The following is a 20,393-nucleotide window of genomic DNA, read 5'->3' on the forward strand; positions in this document are numbered from 1 at the left end:
GGGCTAATAGTTTGCAATTAGAGCAGGGGGGAAGCCAAGCAGCTGGGTTTACTTTCTAGGGAAGGGCGTATTGACAAGGCAATTGGAATAGGGACTCAAGCCCTCACCCTCTGCAGGCAACTCCTGTTAAGCATGAAGGAAAAGTTTCCCTTTGAGAAGGATGTTATATGTCACCCAGGCAAGTGGACCACAACAGGGAGAGGTACCCAGTACCTGAGGGAACTGCTTAGTTGCCAGCTGGGGTTAAACCATGCCAGACAGACAACACATTTCCCTGTGAAGCTCTTTACCTGATAGCTCTGCCCACTGGCAGGGATTTGAGCATGTCAGAGGCATGCTTCTAGCTCTGGGCAATATCATCTTGTGTAAGGGAATGCAGTCCTGATGAAACCAGCATTGGGACTGAACCTTCCAAAGACACAGCAGCGGCAGTTACATTCTTCACTTTACTGTTCCAACTTCATGTCTTTGCCCTTTTTCTGGCATAGCCACGGTCATAAAATTCTTACTCAGAGTCCATTTCCATTCAATATTTGGCCCGCTGAGAGCATCAATTAAAGTCAATTGCAACAGAGTTTTGAGTTTGGGGAGCCATATGCGAGAAATGTATTGAAACAACTAATGCATTTTATTAGAGCAAGAAAAATCTAATCTCGTGTAATGTACTCTGCTGTCTCTTTGCTGTGCTATGACTGCAAGATGAAGTTTCAGATCTGTCTTGCTCCCGACCTGGGCTTAATCTGAACATTCAGTATGAATGTATGTAAATCTCCATATCTCATTACTAGTCTCCTGGGTTTTCCCCTAAACAAATACAGTGGATTAAAATGCAAGTTCATTAGGTTAAAGTGCTTAATTATCTTAAAACTCTTAGTGTTAGAGTCAGATGTCAGGATTTGATTAGCACGGCAGGGAGGCTCTGTAAAGAGCAAAATGGAAATAGCCATTGTCCTAGTATAGTTAAAATGCTATAAATATGTAAATAAGGACACAAATATGGGTCTAGATACATATGCAATATTTCTTAACTCTCAAATGAAATAATTAGCATAAGTTATTTTGATGTATCCCTATCTCTGATCCTTAATTATATCAAAGCTACATTATTTAATATTCCATGACACATTGTCATAATCACATTCCTTTCAGTCTTGTTTATTGCCTTCTCCACTTATTAAACTGCCTTTTATTTGTGTGTAGACAAAAAATTAATATCATTTATTATTGACCTTTAATGCACTACATTACAGAGTTCTGGGACTTTCCCACAAGGTGTGATATAACAATGAATTTTAACTTACAAAGATTGCTCCGAAATGATTAATGAGCTACCACCTAGGGAAGAAATCGTAATACTGTGCCTTACCATAAGACAGCACAATTGTGTTAAAGCAGTCAAGGGATTAGTACTTTCACCTTCCTCATTTCATTGGCTTTCTTTATTACCTGAGTTGATGTATGGGAAAGAGAGCGGAGCTGATTTCCAGGTAAGAAAGAGCTCTGATCGGTGCAGTGTAAAGGTTTGTTTGCCAGGTGCATATAGGAGGAAATGGAGCTTGATGTTTTTCAATGCACTTTTTGCAATTCAGTCCCTCCAGTAAGAGGAAAGGGTTTGTCAAGCTACCAAAATCCACATTCAGTTTCATTACTCCCTTCTTGTTCTTGAAAAGGATTCAGTATCCAACTACTTAATAGCAGCGAACATGAAATGAAATTGAAAATGATCATTAATCTTGAGCTTACATGTCCATGAAGTTCTTTTATCTGGCTATTCTTAGCTTCAAGGGGCAACTGAGTCAGCCAGTAGCTATATGTCATCTATGTTAGCGCTCTTTTTTTCTGCGTTGTTATTTTTTTCCCCTTGTAAGGTTTCTTTTATTCTTAAGGTGTGGTTATTTTGAAATATATTTCAAAATTAAAGTTTGAAAATATTGTTGATTTTGGGTTTTATTTTTCTAACCCAAGATGAAACCTGCCACACAGTACTGCATTGCAAGGTTCCTAACAGATGTAGTTCCAGGTGTGCCTTTGGTAGACATGTCAATGCCCATTGCAAATCTCAGTTTGTGCCAGTCAGTGCTGCATAAGAATCTGAAGTATTTTTTAAATTAAGCATCTCATCTCTTCCCTTGGGATGCCCAGTGTGTTACACAATATTCATGTTCATGGTTCTGCTCTGCTGAGGCTGAGGTATTTAATCTGCAGCTTGCTGCAGGGTTTTGAGACCTGTTAACAGGGTGAGCTTCAGGGAGCAGGCTTCCAGCTTATTTCAGTCCCAAGTGTGACAGATTTGCTGTAGGAATATTTCACTTGCATGTCTCTCTCTTAAATGACACTGTAATCAGATTCTTCACATGGCATCAAAATGGTTCTGTAAATAGCTAGGGCAAAATCCGGCCCCAGGGAAAGAAGTAACAGTGCCATTGGAGGCAATGACAGTCGATGGAAGTGCTTGGGCAGGTTGTCTCCAGGGCAGAATTCAGAAGGCAGAGCTGAACCTGATCATGCTCCTTTATACAAGTCATGTGCATCCGCACACGAGCTCCTCTGGAAAGAGAATGGTGTCATCTGTTTAGCAGTGATTATAGCAGTGGGCACGTAATCCTTTGGATAATAATGACTCTGTATAGTAAAATATATTTCTGGTAGGATGATGTTTTTTATTATTAATATTATTATTGATGTGTCTATGTCTAGAAAAAAAGAACGTTTTCTCTCAAAACTTTTGTCTGGTTTTGTTTCTAACTAAAGGCAGAGATTGCAAGTTAAATTCTTTCAACATCTTCCTAAAAGCTTCCCAGTGTTTCCTAAGAGCATATCTGAAATATTTTAAAAGGAAACTCCGAAGATGTGATTTGACATCCCATGTTGCTCTTTTCTCATTTATCCTCGGCATTTTTGATTGCTTCTAACTTTGTTCAGATTTCAGTTTCTGCTTCCAGACCTTGTACCCTCAAATTCTTGCACTGATGATGGCTTGAATTTTCTGTCACTGATCCTGAAGTGAGCTCATGCAGACATACCACTATAAATGTACTGACCTTTGGGTTTCTGTGGTTGTTTATAATTCTACTCTCTTCCTCTTATGGGAGGAAAGGAGAAACCAGAACAGTGCAAGCAGTGAGATGGTTAACTGGCTCCAAGACAGATGTTCATGTTGCTCTAATTTTCACAAAAGTGCCTTGGCTTCCTGTGAAGCAATGGATTGATTTTTAAGCATAGTATTTGCAGACCAAGCTCTGTATGGCTCAAGTCCAGCTTTCTTGAAAGACTTATTAAAAGCTCCTCACATTCTCTTTGTTCTTTTGAAAATCATCCACTGCTTCAGACACCTACTGTAGCTTCCTGCTGTTTATATACTAGCATTCTTTTAACGGTCACTTCTCTTATCTATTGAACATTTATGCTTTAATTTTAGATGGTTTTAGGACGTGTTTTAATGTTCTTCATTAGTTAATTGTAAGAAGTCACATTTTTTTCTGTAAACAAGGATTTGTTTATAATTTCTTAATTATGCTTTTCTATTATACAATCATCAGATTTTGTCTTCTGGCTCCAAAACATACATTTAAGAAATCTTTTCCAGATCAGGCTTTTAAAATTTTTATGAAGATTATTATTGGTATTTTTATTTTCTTATCTATTTTATTTTATTTTATTTTATTTACTGTTGCTAGTTTATTTGTGAACAGGTTTATATAAATATCAGGCATATTTATCATTTTGCTCTGATACATGCCATAGCTTTAAGACTAATAATAAAGGAAAAAACATCAGGAACTGATTATGGACTACAGCAGGCCTGTGCAAGGTGAGACTTGGGCTAACCTTCCTAAAGAGACAGCGGCTGACACTTTTTCTCTGATCACTGGTGCAAGTCAGTGGCACACCTGAGACAGTGGGATCAGGCCTGTTGTAAGAGCTGTTCTAGTGATAATAATTAAACCAGCTTTTTTTTTTTTTTCAACAAGACATTGAATGCCACAGGAGTATGTGTTTCTATTTATACACACATTTGTATATATTTGTACATATTTGTAAAAGGACCTAGAAGTCTATTTTTCGCTATGAACACTACTGTATGTTTGCCTTCAAACACTCAATAGTTTGTGAGCAAACTTTGACAGTGATGATATTACACACATACAAGAATAGTTCTAAACCTTACAATAAGAAATGTCTACGTGCATATTCGAATATAAATCTATTGGTTATTTATTTATGTATTTACAGATTGATTTATGTATGTATATATATATATAAGAAATTCTCCTCTTCCCTTAACCTTTGTGTGTGCTACATGTGTGCAATTGTCATCAGCTGCCACAGTGTAAACACAGAATAAGTTCACTTAGCATTATTTTTCTATTTCCAAAATACACGTATTATTCCAGTAGATGTCTCATTTAATATTCTCCAAAGTAAAATCTGCAGTTCAGTAAACATATATTTAAAAGGGTGCTTGGTCTCAGATAAAACTTGAGGAAAAACCTAATAACAGAACAAAACATTCAGCTTGCTGTAACTGATTCCCAGGCTTTCTTGTTTTGCATAAAAATATTCTAAAAATAATATGTTTCAATTGCATTACTTCTTTTTCACTCCCTTGTACAGGATTCCTCATATTATCTCTTGTAACATGTTTTAAGTAAATTGACTGTAGTTTATGGACACAGAATCAGTCTTAGGGAAAGGATCACCTACAGGAAAACACAAGGACCATCATGTTGTCATTCTCTTTCTAATCCAGTGTGCTAGCTAATATATTAAAATGCCCTGCAAAATACAATTGTTCTTATCTTGAAGAAGTGATACTAATCTTTCAGAGCAATTTACTATGTTTTATTAAATAGTTTCCCCAGGATATATGCAGCTGTACAATATTTTTGTCTTATTCTTTTTCTTTTCTTCTTTGATTTCCATACATAGCATTGTAGAACATGAAGCAAAAGTGCCTGTGACACTGAAAACTAGCCTGGACCATCCTTTGGACAGAGCTGCTAGCCTTTATCCAAGACTCCAGTGATGATTTTGGAAAAAAAAGTAGTTCTCAGAACGATTTCTTCTCTCTTTCTCTCTCTCTTTTTTTTTTTTTTTTTTTTTTTCTCTGTTTTTGTTTCGGAAAATAACTTTTCTTCTTATAACTTGTGAAACTGATCCCATTTTACCACAATGTAGAGATTCTATTTCCCTGTAGCAGACTTGGTCTGCATTGTGTTATGTTGACAAACTTGAATCAAAGCTTAAATTCGAACTTTTGTCCCTGCTTAAGAAGGCAGAAAAGTCTGCTGGCATAAATCGACTGAACTTTACTGCCCAGATAAAAATGTCACTCTTTTAAAACTCAGTAACATCAATGTGCAAAATACAACCATGATGGACTGCAATAAAACAAAATGTTCCCAGAGTTCCTAGTTTTGTTATCAGTTTTATTGCTTTTCATCTCTTACTGAACTGTAAAATGCTGCATGTGATTTAGATTATTTATTAAGAATGCTGTGAGAATGGTTTTTCAAGGCAGGGTTTACTATATTTAATTTTATTATTACAGTAAATGTATAAAAGTTTGAAAATAAACAGTAGGAGAGGCATGGACAAACACCTCAGATGTTTTACAAATCAGAAGCATTATGCTTACACTGATGATTAAATGAGAACAGAGAAGGGACAGGCCAGTTATGATTCAGCCTATAAAAATTTTTTTTGTGGTGACTAAACATTACAAAAAATAGGCTTAATTTTCATACCAGTGCTGTCAACCATCCTACTGTCTGGGAAAAATTACAAAGGAAATTTAAGTCTCCTTTAAAGGATGGTTGGACATGTGGCACCCTTTTTTTTACCATCTAATGAGGCTCTCCAAAGATCATCATGTTGGGGAATATTAGAGGTATGGATAAAGCACAGTTAAGCATATATTTATGATAGCGGACAAAGAAGGCAAAATCGAGACTGATTCACACAGTAAAAAGCATGATCTTTGGCTAGGGAGGTATTTCTGCAGGGTATGCAGTGGCTACATCTCTGCCAAAAAATTTCACCTGCAGAAAATCACACTTTGTAAGTTCTCAAAGAAGCAGAACATTTTTTGCCCTGGAGCTTTTTTCTTTCATGAGGAAGAGACCATTTCATGAAGCATAGATCATTTTTGTGTGTGAATACTTCTAAAGATCAAAAATATCCCCAAACACCTACATCCAAGGGCTAGGCAATGAAAGATTCAGGCGTCTTCTCCCTGAGTGCTGCAACGTCTATGTTTTGTACATGGCCTTTATGGTACCTGAAGTTGAGGATTAAGTGACTAAGCAGTTTAACCCACACATATGGTGGCGTATGTCATCAGATGGAGATGGACATGAAAGTATGGAACATTGGAATAGCAAGGGTGATAAGAGGCTTAGAAAACGTGAACTGTGAGTTAAGGCTGAGGGGATAATTTTCATTTGGTCTGGGAAATAGAACATGGCAGAAGCAGAGGTGAGAAATATGATAGTCTTCAGACATGTCTAAGGGTGTTACAGCAAGAACAGGTAGACAGGGGACTTAGGGACCTTAAGGACAGGGTCTGGTGGTAGAGTGGGCAGTGTTAGGTTAACAGTTGGACTTGATGATCTCAAGGGTCTTTTCCAACCTAAATAATTTTATGATGCGTAGGTCTATCTGCAGGTCTTGGGCACCCCACTGTCAGATGGCACCTTCGGTAACATCTGCTGCTCACCGCTGGACACAGGATCCTAGAGAAACTAAATCCTTGTCACTATTAACAGTCAGAGCTGATATTTTGATCATATGACCCAGCCCTGCCATCGCCACAAGCTGAGAAAGACAAAACCCCTTAAAGATTGATGTGTAATTTACCTTCTCTCCTAGGCACCTGAGCCAAAAATGATCCCAGTCGTCCCCATGGGATATCCACAGCTATAACCATGTATCATGTTTCCCTCTAAAATGAGATCACTGTTAAGTAAATGTGGTGGTTGTGATAATAAATAGATGTAGCCTTACCTACTTTCATAATAGTTAGAGTATTTGCTTAAGAAGGGGAAAGTTTTATTTATCCTGGAGTTCTGCTCAGTTTCTAATTTCAAAGTTGTTCCAGCAAGCGAGGGACAAGTGAGGTTGGAGGATTGGGGATGTTCCCCACCTCCTTCCTTCTGGTGCCAGGAAGAGATCTCGACTCAAACACAATTTACTGCCAGTGCTGAGCATGCTTGGGAGGGAGGATTTTTGAAAGCCAATGGCTAAAACCCACCTGCTTTGCACTAACTAATGGGATTTTCCCCTGCCACCCCCCTACCCCATGAAACATCTCGCTGTCTTACAGAAGTTCAATCACAAACACAAATATTGTATGTTGCTTTCTTTGGAAAAAATATGATTCCTTTCAATAAATATTATCTAGTGAATGACTATGGTGGCTTCTGAAGAGCTGTGTAAGCTTTAGGTTTTACTTTTAATTTTGATTTCAGTAACTAGTGTGATAGAAATATGAATCTTATAGGCAGTTAGAAATATATCCCTTTTTGATCTCTCAAGATATAAATAAACATTATAAAATAATTTCAGGTTGCTAAATAGTTCTTAGCTGATATCACTGTGAAGAAATAGCAAATGTAAAAGCTTCTGATTGAAAACGGAACGTTTTCATCTATGTACAGATGTGTACACATATGAAGGACTATATATATCCTTTTGCTCATAACATTTTCTATTACCTCATATGAATGCTGTGGTGCAATGTGTTGAGCTCAGAATTCTTAAGTGTCTACGTCAATGAGGCAGGAGAAGCGTTAGGAGAAACAACAGTTCTTCAGTGTAATTCTTTATGAGCAAAGTTCTTGTGGGTAACATCTTCTCTCATGTAAAAACAGAGAGCTTGCAAGATGAGCAGATGTTACAAAAATTACTCCAGACTAGAAGATAATAAAATACACACTAATGTCCCATCAAATTTCGTTTCGTACTAAAGTAGGAAGCCTTGGAGTGGCATCAGAGCACAGAAATAAATGAGAAATAAGGAAACGCCACAAACACAGTATTTAGCTAACTTTGGGAAAACTAATTTTAATTTGAATCTCTTGAGAGATTATAATCATAGGAATTAGCATGATACGAGACATATAGAATGAATGAAGCCTAGAATTAGCATACAGCCATTTTCCAAGCTCAGGGAAGTTGCACCAGCAGCAAAGTACTGGATGACTGGAAAAAAACCCCGTTTGTAGGAGAATGGGACGAACATTTCTTATTGCAGCTTCAGAAGACAGAAAGCCAGCAGAGAGGAAGAAACAAGCACAGGATCCAAGGGTTTGTCCCAAAAACCTTCTGAGGTCACTGGTATTATTTTTCCCAGCATTTTGAGACCTTCATAAGAGACCCCTGTCTCTGTGTTGAAGCCACCAGCAGCAAGGGGAGGTTGTTTCCCCTGGCAGGGTTGACATTATGGAAGTCGTACTAAGGAAGCTGTTTCCAGTATAAATAGAGCGTGCTTACTTTTCCAAACAGGAGACAGAAGAGATATCACTTGCATCACTGTGTGGACTTCTTGTTGCCTGTGTTCGAGAAGATTAAGTGAAAGTGTAACAGAATGGCTGAGGAAGTGGGAGCCTTGCTTATAGGGGCAACAAAAGGACCTGCCAAAATAAAAGCAATGTTTAAATGTATAAAAGGCAAGCATGGAGCGGGGGAAATTCTTCTCAGCTAAGAGATAACACTTGTTGAAGGACAAATAGAGATAACCTCAGCATATATGAATGTATATGGAAAATTAGAAGCAGCTTTCAAACCCTCAGAGCAATGAGACAGGAAAAAATAGGTGCTGGGAATTTAACTGGCTGCGCTATTAATTCTGCCGCAGGACTGCAGAAGGGACTGTTTCATGTGCTCACCTAAACAGGAGAAGGTCCCTTGCAGCCTGTTTCCAGGAGGGTCTGAACTTGCAGCAGAGTATTTCAGCTAAATACTTTGGAAAGCAGTGTTTCATCTTTCAGCAAGTGTCTGTGTTTGCCTTCTCAAAAGCTGTGAAATGTGTATGTTTATGTTTGAGAGTGCAGCCTTTAACCACTTCAATGTAAATAGATCAACACACTTAATACACTTTATGTGGCACTGATAAACATATTTTCATGGGTTACAAGCACATTCTGTAAGCAGATTTTTGAAATATTCAATGGATGTTTAAAAGTTTAAATCCTACTCTAAGTATAATTTGCATTCTCTAAAATAACCTGATATTCAAATGTAAACTTTGAGTGAATCCTATTCTTATAGGCTGTTAGTAGCCAAATTTAAGAACACTAAGGGCTTTTTAAGTATTCATGGCATTTCCTTCTACTGACATGCTAATTGAATGGCAAGGCTACAAGCAAAACTGCTATGTCTTCCAAAGCTGTTAACTCTGCCCAATACATTTGTGATTTCATTGGGATGTTGTTGATTACAATGGTTACAAATGAATTTATGCATTGCAATGAATTTTATTCACAGGGAATTGCAATGACAACTATATTACTGATGCACTATCTTGCTATATGGCTCTTCATTCAAGCTTTAATAATGCCACCACATCCTTTAAATAAACAAATGTATTTTCAATTATAAACATTAAAGTGATGGGTACTGGAGAAAAGGAATATCGCTATTGCATATTTGGTTATACAAACAGAAGATCAAACCTTCATTATCACTATATTCTCTTTGGGAATTCGAGAGAGGCTATGTTACTACTAAGATAATTAACATTACCTAAAGATTTATGTATTTTTAGGGTGATTTTTCTTCTGATAATTTATTTTCATGCCTGACACTATGGAAAATGACTTGTAACACTTAATGTTTTGACGCATTTTTATTAGATATATTTTTGTTTTCATAATGACCCTATAAAGTTAGAAACGAAACAATAGCCAGTTCATACTTTTTAGTACCAAGACTGGACTGCAAATTAATTCAATTTTCTGAAAATTGTATACAGATTTTAAAAATTCATTGTTGAGACTGTTTTTTGAAAGCCATAAGAGCATAGCGGAAACAGAACATTAATTTCTCCCTACAGCAACCTTAATTCTCCAGACTTACAGACTTCTCCAGGTGTTGTTTTTCTTGCGCAGCTTTATGCCTTTGTTTACTCTGCATTTTTAGCCCATATTTACATGGCCTTTTCGGTTTAAGTGCTCAAGTTAACAAACACCTGACAGCTGTACCGTAGGTGTTGCAACCCACTTCAGTGCCCAGAAACACATTGCTTAGTGCACATCCATCAAGCTGGCACCTGAAGAACCCTGGGAAGGATTCAGTGTCTTAATGAAAGTTTGACAACAGTGAAAGCGCCTTCAGAGATTTGTCCCCTAGTGTAACATGGGAAAAGTTAACAGATTGGTTCCCTTTCTAATTTATCATTTGTCAGGCCTTCAGGTATATACACTTTAATCCTGAATTTTTCATTGTCTGATATTCTGGACTTAATTTCCACACTGTGTTATGTCAAAACAAGAATAAATCACTGCAAGGGAGCAGAAATATCTTTTTCTAGGAATAAAACAAGAAAGTGGGTTTAAGGAGTTTGGTTTTTTTTGTTTTGTTTTATTTTAGTTTTTAATTTGGGTAACTATAGCCGTTTAATGTCATACATTTTAAAATTTTCTAAATAAATAGGCCGATTAAGTAAAATCACATAAATCAATTGCTAACTTTGTTTTTGCTACTGTTTTTTAAAATGCTTGTGAATTTATGCAACCTACAATTTCAAATTATTTTAATTCTTTAAAAAATCTTATGACATTTATGATGAAATTATGATGAAATACTTATGAAAAAGTATTTCATCAAGACATACTTGTAAAAGGCACAAAAGTTTTGAAAGGGACTGAAAAAATCTCCTGTCTGGCAAAAAATCTGAAAGTCTTGCCAAACTATACAGTAAAATAGCTGTAACCTTATCTTCTCCCTGAAAAACTATAGGCAACTTCTAAAATAAAAGCTAAAAAATTATCTCATTGTCACATCGTTTTCCAAAGTGTGAAAGTAGATTACTTTCTTTTATATATATATATATATTCATATATTTATATAATAAAAATTATATATAAATTAAACTTTAATAAGAACCAAATAGTGACTCTAGCACATTTATTTATTTATTTATTTTAAAATATTTAAGCTCTTTTATCCTCACTAAGATCAGTCCGTGTAAGGTTTAGACCTGAACTTCAGGAAAAATGAAAGAAAAACCCCTGGAGATTCCATATCCTTTATTTAGACATGTAAATAAACAAAATAAAAATGCTCTTCTTGATGTCAGTTCCTATTAGGGTCCTTCAAACATCTGAAAAGCTGACCAGGTACCTAGTATCTGAACATGAGTTTAGAGTTTTAGTCTCAGGTTTCTGTTTGGTTTGGATTTTTTTTAAGTGATGGTATAAAACATGGATGATAATTTTCCAGAAATAAAAAATGTGGTTAAATTTTTCAGACTCTGCTCATTGTATTTTTAATATTAGTGAACTTGAAAAAAAAAAAAAGGTACTGCACAATACAATATTGTTTATTTATTAATATTAAAAAAGGAAATATATCTAGGTTTTATTAAAAAAGGAAATACATCTAGGTTTTATGCTTTCAAATTATGGGATATGTAGCTTCTTCAATAAATCAGCCAGTACTACAATTCCTCTTAAATCTTGGCATTTCCTCCTCTGTTTTTCTTCTCACTACCTCATTTTCCTTCATTTTCTCACAGGAATTTTCTTCTTGTTATTCTCATCTCTGCTTTTCCTCTTTCTGTTCCCTTTCCTACACAGCCTCTCATTTCTCTGTTTCCCATTCAAGTCTGTTTTCTCTGTATTTTCTATTTCTCATCCTCTGCTCTCCCTTGCTTGTACTCCCTTTCACTTCACTCTCACAATTTCTTCAATTTCTCATTTTTTAAATTAGTCTCTTTTTTTCCTCTACTCTTGTCATTTGCTACATTTACATATACTGCATTTTCCTACCTTATCCGTATCTATTCCCTGTATGGAATCTCAGTGAGGTTTTCTTTTGTTTCCCATTTGTACTCTGCTTTGGAGTCAGTCACTATAAACACTTGAGATATGAACAGCAATTTTAGAGGCAATCCCATCATCGTTTTGGGAAGTAATCCCAGCATGCCGGTTTCCCATGCATAGTTATGTGTGTCTTCATTCAAGATACACGCATGATTATATGTCTCTCTCTGTGGTGCTGTCCCATTTCTATGGTAACACTGCATATCTACCATTTGTGCATGATGGAGATTCTGGCAAGTAGGCCCCTTTAGCAGATCAAAGTACCCAGAACATATATAACATTTTGAAGAAACTTAACAGCAGTAATCTCCCCATTTAGTCTGTAAACTAAACGGAATTGAAACAACATTTTTGTTGCCTTTTAAAATTTTTTTAACAATCTGCTTGAATATGGTTAAGGAACAGAATGAACATATTTTCCCAGTCTGTCTTTCTACTTTAAATAATTTTTTTTTTTTCCTCAGGAAAGTTCTTGGATGACAGCACTTCTGTGCTTACTGGTGAAAAATTTTCTAATGCTGGACTAACTGATAATACAAGCCTTCACCCTGGGAAGGGGGCTGTGAAAATACAGGTAATGCCAGAACTACAATTAAATCCTGTGTTCCAGACTTAAACTAGATTTTAAAATATTTTAAAAGTTCAGCCATAAATACCGACAAATATGTCAGAATACTGCACCGAAGAAAGGGAGAAAGTTCTTGGCTTTCTTGTGTTAAAGCAAACTCTTTCAGTGGTACACACTATTAAAAAGACTAGGTATTCCTAAATGTTGGGGCTGAACACAGCTTGCTGCAAAAAAACATCAAAAAAAAAGTAATGAACAACCTGGCTGGCTAATGAGTAAAAGCGCATCTATGCTAGGAAGACCTTGGGTCAGAAGCAATGCTAAGATTTTGTCCAAGTTACACAGTAAAAATGAGGGCTCTTAGAAAATAAGTCTTCCTTTAAAAAATTAGGAATAGAATACCAGCAGGTTTGTCTGACAAGCTTTTACTTGTATAGATCTGATATTATAATTGTACTGCGAAAATGCTTGAGCGTTACATAGCTCTGTGTGTGCTGTTTCACTCTGCAGGAACAAAATCCATTAGGCTACCAATGTTTATTTTGGCTGTTACAATTTCTAAGTGCTTTTTTTCTCAACGTATGTTACGACAGCAAAAGACTCAGGAAATGGAGGAATCTCAGGTTAGATGTAAGACTTAGATATTCCATTTGGGATCTAGGAAAAATGTAGGTAAATGACTCTCAGGTGCAGTGCTGGAGAGGCTTACACAGGGGGAGAAGTCCTGAATTTCTCACTCCCCCTCACTGTCTTTCAATGATAAGCTATGCAGTATCAAAAGACACTCTGATTCTAAATGTATAGGGCAGCCCAGGGGACTGGTGTCCCCTAGGTCACACGAAAGCATGCCTGTCTTTGGCCCAATTAGCCTTCCTTGCTTCATCTTAGAAAAGAGCTTTAAGAGGAAAGGAGGAAACTCCTCCTTTCTAGATTGCCCTTTAAATCTGGGGTGAGGTGCTGCCTGCAGGAGCTACTCGGTTCCTACGGTCTGAAGAGTGTAACAAGTCCATTTTTTTCATCTCTTGGGGTAAAAAAAAAAAACCCTAACAAACCAAACCAAACCAAACCAAATCAAACCAAACTGAAAAAACACTCCACCTATTCCATGACCTTCTGCTTCTAGTGGCTGGATTGTTAGGCTTGGTTATGTTAATATCAAAAATGCATACATCCTTGCTTAACATCGTTGTGTGTGTAAAGTGCTCTGATTCACCCAGAGGCGGCTTCCTGAGAAGACAGCTTCTGAGGAGCTGCTGCATTCCTGGGTCTGGGTTGGCAGCAAGGGACACCAGACTGTTCAAGCTGAGAAGTTGCAGGGAATGTCACCCCACGCTGCGAGTGCCCAAGCAGTTTCACAAGTAGTTTCCGTGCTTGCCAAACCTTGACGTGGGGACCTAGGTTGTTAACTTGATGCCTGCAGTCTACCTCACATGATTTTTGGTTGCTAGGGCTATTTGAGATCTGATTCTGGGACTCTTAGATTGGACAGCTCATTAACTTACATGAATAAATTATTAAAATGAAATAAAAAAAATATAAAAAGGTCAGCACTTAATTGCTTCTACCAAAACAAATGGAGTTAAAAATCAAACGTTTGTTTAATTTTTAATATGTTATAAACAAATGCCATAAACTTAGATGCCTTTGATCATTTTTTCCTTTCACAATAATCTTCATTAATACCACTAGAAATGTTTAAACTGATGATGTGGGTTTAATAACGCTGACTCAAGTACTTCACCTCTCTAAGTCTGAATGATAAAGCTGATTATCTTTCTCTGGGCTAGGAAAGGTCCTAAGAAAAATGTTCTAAAATGTAGGTTAAATAGCTGCTAATTTTATCTTTTCAGCTGATAATCCTCCAAGATTTTAGAACCTGAGGTAACTGCTCTGCATCATGGCGTACAATGCCTGCCGGTTCTTGCAATAAATAGCTTTCTTCAAGCCAAAAGAGAATTTTTATCTGGCCTTCTCCCTGTCTGGACTAGGTGCTGGTTGCTTCCATACATAAAAACTATCAGGCAGCTCAACAGCAGTCAGGGGAATATAATCCTGTATTTGAAAAGTAATCATTAGAAAAACAGATGCACAGTTTGAAGCTGTCATTATTTCCAATATTTATTTGTGTTCCAACAAAGAGGAAACTGCTGCAGAATATTTTGCAACTGAACTAGACAGAAAACTGTAAAAGAACAAATTTTATCTTTTACTCTTAATTTTACTAGTTCTTGCTACTACCATACTTACTAATATAATTCTGGAAAAATCAGATCTTTTAAAATGAAGACATTTCTAGATGTCATGATTTAACCCCAGCTGGCAACCAAGCCCCACGTGGCAACACATTCATTTCCCCCCACAGCGGGATGGGGGAGAGGATCGGAAGAGTATAAAGCCCTGGGTTGTGATAAGGACAGTTTAATAGGTAAAGCGAAAGTCACACATGCAAACAAAGCAAACCAAGGGATTCATTCACCACTTCCCATGGGCAGGCAGATGTTCTATAATCTTCCCATCTAGAAGTTTAGGCTAATCTTCCTGATGAGACAGAAAAGTTTTTCTTTATTTTTTTCATGAAGTGGAATATTTTTGCATGACGTTCAATAAATTCAAGGATGGGCTAGACCTGACCATAATATAATATATATCTGGGTAGCCAGTATTTGAACAGCTGATCTATATCCTTCCAGATGTCCTACTCACAGTGCAGTTCTAAAATTAACAGTCTCCTCTAAGTCAAAGCTAAATGAAAGAATGTCTTTCACAGGTACTCAAGCTAACCTACAGGTAATAGATATTGAACTGTGTCAGACAGAAGTCTCTTAAGAAACATGGGTGAAAAGTCAAACAATTCAGTAGAGTGTACCTGAATACTCCTGAGAGTCTATTCAATATCCACAGAGATGTCAAATAAAGCAACAGCAATGAAAATGGAGCTATGCATGGAACCTTTGATGACAGAATTAATGAATACCTGAGATTTACTGCCTTCTGTTGCATTGCATTCAGATTATTACAGAGAAACCACTGAAACAGTATTGATTTGTGAAAAAGGTTTACCACCACAACTAATATATTTGTAGCTCTATCCAAATTCCCTAAGTTTTAGTTGTACCGGCATTGTGCACTTAAGGTGAAGAAATAAATAGCTTCATCAGATGCTTGTGTGGGACCTACACCAGCCCTATGCTGCCTGGACTGCCAGATCATCCTGTCTGTCATTAGAGGTGAGCCGACTCAGGTTGGTTGATTAGGGTTAAAATAGCAATGAGGACAAGATAAACTTGGCTTAAACTCTAAGTTTGGGAAATGTATTTCTTCCAACTTGAAAGCATCAATCAAAACAGAAAATGATGATTTTATGCATAATGATTAGTCAAAAGTAAGGAATTAATCTTAATCTATGTTATGACCTTAATCAAAGCAAGCACTGTGAGACATATGCCACACAACTGAAATTTGAAGAATTACAGACGCCTTATCTTATCTATCAGACCTGCTGGGAAGGCTTCCGTAAATCTTTTGCTGCTTGTCCATTAATGTGATAAGTTGGCATTTTTCTAATTACCATTTCCTTGCATAAGTGTTTTCATGTGCCCCAACAATACAGACCTAACATCTCGCTGAGATAAACTCCGTGAAGTCACTAGCTTTTTATCAAGTTACATATGAATCTGGTGTTTTGTCCAGTAGATTTTATGGTGTAACAATAAGTAGAACATTCCAAAGAAAAGGATGAGGGCTCATGGTTTGAAGCTAGATAGTTGCAGCCATCTCCTCAACACAGTTCGTATATAAGCATAATGCCATTTATAACAAAGGTTTTGACATATCAAATAATAGCTTAATATGAATAAAATTTTGGTCCTCTAGAAATTAAGAGGGACTTTGCCATGAAATGTGAGGTCCAGGATTTCATGAAGTGTGAGGAAAAAGAAGGTAACATTTTCTAAGTGTTAACCTTTGGCATAAGCCTCAGAAAATAAGCACATTCCTTCTTTATCTACCTGTTTTCTGTTGCATACTGAATTATGTTCTATTTTACCTCCAAGTATCATTTATAACTCCCTTCACAAGATCAAACACTAAGACAATCCCCTGTGAAAGTCAAATTTGCAGAACAAATTCATTCTGCTATCATTGTCTGCCTAATTTTCACACAGTTCTCCTGATATACAAAACCAGTTGTACTGGGGAGGAGGTGTTTGCATGCATTAGCAAATACTTCTATATAGTATTCTGTATCATGGAATGCAAATAAATGATTAATCAATGAAACATACAGTAAATAAATTTTATGGTGATATCTGGCTGTTATGCCATGGGCATTGTTGCACACAAAGAGCAGGATCCTTCTTCCAGAAGGGATATAGAATTGTATAAGCTCATCTCAATGCAGCCCCAGGCACTCACACTCCCCACTGGCAGCTGGCTATTTAATTTCTTGGAGCATTTCTATTATTAATTTGGCTAACAGAAACAATCATCATAAAATTATTAGCTCTGCTCTCATAATCAGCACTGCAGTATTAAAATCTATAAAATCAATCAGATAAGCGCTGATTTGTGCTAGGTGAGAATTTTGCCCTGCCAATAGACAGAATAAAGGAAATATGTTGCTTTCAGAGCATGCATGTGATAACTATCTGTACTTGGAGGTACACATTTGAATAGAAAAATTATAAATGGTTATAGTCTTGCTATGGGTTTTGTAAGGACATGTTGCAGAAAAGGCATATTCTGTTACACCAGGCTAAAAAACTTGTTGCTGAAATCAGCTATAAAATGAGAATGGATTTTTTTTTTTTATGATAAGAAAACATGGATTAAAATCTCTGGGGATATACAGCAGAATCTACAATAGCAGCCCCCCTCTTAAGCCAGATAAGAAAGCCTATTAGGCAGATGGTATCACAAATGAAAAAAGTGATCAAGCTGTGAGCAAGAGAGCCAGATCTACTTAGTGTGATAATTAGAAAAGAAAGAGCCCCAGAGGAAGTGCAGAATAATAAAATATAAAATCACAGCTGGAAAATGTGGTGGAGACTGTATTTTGAACCCAGGAATAGGTCAAATCAAGACAAAAAGAAGGAAGGACTTACGAAATTAGAGGAGAGAATTTGGAGAGAATGTGCCTATCAGATTATGAAACTGTAGTTCACTATCTCATTGGAAATATGGTTGGTCTGATTTCTGTCTGGTGCCAGTAGCAGTTCAGGAATTTGAACCACAACGCCCTTACTCAATTTTTTTTAATTCTGTGCTCTGTCCACCAGATCAAATTCTGCGTTTGCTTGCCGTATGCATATGTGTAACCAAGGTGAAGATAGCCTTATACTGCAATGAGCTATAACTCAGTTCATAACCACAGTGTAAAGTGGTTTCATAGATACAAATTTACATGTCTTAATACTCAAAATACAGCCACTAAGCTCTATCCATGCTGTTCTTTCATAGAATAATTGTATTTCAATGTATCAAAAGTTTTAAAAAATCTTCCCATCTTTCTAAGTTGCTTGGTAATAAAGTAAAAGATATGAAACATGAGGGGCATTTCCCTCCTCTTCTCAGTGCCTCAAATTGTCTTTTCAATTACTGTAAAGAAAGAATTTTCTCCTTACTGTGGTAAAACATTCTCTTTTTTTATTCCCTGCTGCAGATTTTTAAATTTGTAAGTATTTAAAACAAACAAACAAACAAACAAACAAGCAAACAACAAAAAAACCCACCAAAACTCTAACACTTCAGTATTTAACAGGCATCAAAAGCAAATGCTAGACTGCAGTGCACAAGGCAACTTCAACAAAATGTACACAGGGATCAGCTCCCCCAGAACCTAAGGCATATGGATCCATACAGTCATTTTGTTCCTTTAATTTTTTTCTGTAGATTTAAATAACAAGCTTCTTACCTCCTCCACATCTTTTCAAGAAGTTCAGTTTTTATTATAATTAAAAATGTTATTTTAAGTCTTTAGACAGCTTAATTTAAAAAAAAAATAATTGATAGTTTATTAGGTTGACTTATAGCTTTGCTAAAACTGATGTTCAAATTAATCTCATTTCAAAGTTGCACTTCCAAACAATCCTAGATTCAGCCTTTAAAACAATTAAGTAACTCTGTTGATTCAACTCCACAACACAGTGCTTATGAAACTCATGTAGCTCAAGAGTGAGCATTCATGGTCATTAACAAAATCCATATTTAAACTCCTATTCAGCTCTAAACAAAGTCAATAGTAATGTTTCCATCAGTTTTGGAGGATCAGAAGATTTTAGATGTTTTGGAGAATCAGAAGATTTTAGATGTTTTTAAATGATGCTTCATTTAGGATGAAGGTGTGTTTTGGACAGTTCACACCAGTTCAGGTCTACATTTTCATGGGTAAGGAGCAGCATCACTGTTTCCAAAGTTACTAGAGTAAAACTCATAGTGGACAATGATGATTCTTCCCCATGGGAATTCCTTTCAGCCATTGTATTTTTTTTTTCTCTAATAGAGGAGATTTATGTTCATTTATAAAAGACATAGTAATACCTAATCCTCTTTGTATGGTGTGGTTTGACCTTATTATTTTTGTGGAAAAAGATAAAAGCAGGTGTAATGAAAGAAGATTAACTCTATATTGTTTAAAAGGACAACTGTTATCAGTTTTAAATTCTTCCCTTTGGTTTAATTTAATTTACTGTTCCTGCTCTGGATATTAGCAGAAGAGGTAAAGTTTCTTTGTACTTGACATAACATACCTGTATGAGTACTTCTGATATCATTTCTTATTTGACCCTTCTTACACCAAACAACATTATTATATTTTATTTTATTTTCCAGGGATTTTTCCATATATGCTCTGTTTCCCTCATCTTTGAATGCCCTGTTTCTGCTTTATGTCATTATTGTCTCCTTGTATGGGGGGAAAAAAATTATTAAAGATAAGGTCTAGTGGAATGCTGTTGCTTGCTTTTTGTTTTGGTTAGTTGTTTATAAAGGAAGGGGATTTTGGGGAATTCTTAATGCAGTTATCCCTTATGCACGTTTTGTTCTACTTTGTTTTTAAAACAAATTTCTACTTTCTCTAGGCAAAATATTTTGCAGAATCATATTACAGCCTGAACAGGAGAGCCTTGAAGTGCCTTTCCAGGGGTTACATAGGAAAATCTGAAGAAAAAAACTTCAAATTTGCATCTACTTCTCATCTAAAAATCTTCAGTGTTTGTCACAAACACATTTGTAGCATATAATGTCAACATTTAAATTGGACAGATAATATTCATTCTGGTGGAGTCCTCTGAGTTCTCAAGTGGAGGAAAAGAATGGGAATGACTTGTCAGTACTTGTAAATGTAACACCCAAGCCCTGCTCTTGATCCAAAGACTAATACGTGCACTTTAATTTTATGTTGACTTGGGCATTTTGCTTAGTCAGTAGTTGAATGTTTTAAGCCTTTGAGGCACTGAAATCTCATTTATTTCACTAGAATGCAGACACCTAGATAGTATGTAAAACATTATTCTGGATTCACAAATCCGTTCAAATGCATTTTGCTTTTGATATCAAGCCCAAAGTGCAGGTTCTTGAACAGCGCTGAGCTGTCACCACCAGCACGGAGCCTGAACTCACACACAGCAATCTTGTCCAGCCGAGTTGCTGATGTCTGCAGTCCACTCAGGGTCGGAGCTGGAATCGTGCCGCAGGGAGTCAGCACACCTTCCATCTCCTGTGGCCCACAGTAACACACGGGAGGGAGGGAAAACAGCATCAGTTTACCCTCACAGCAAAACCAC

Source organism: Falco punctatus (genome assembly GCF_963210335.1).
Source record: "Falco punctatus genome assembly, chromosome: 2".
Lineage (NCBI taxonomy): Eukaryota > Metazoa > Chordata > Aves > Falconiformes > Falconidae > Falco > Falco punctatus.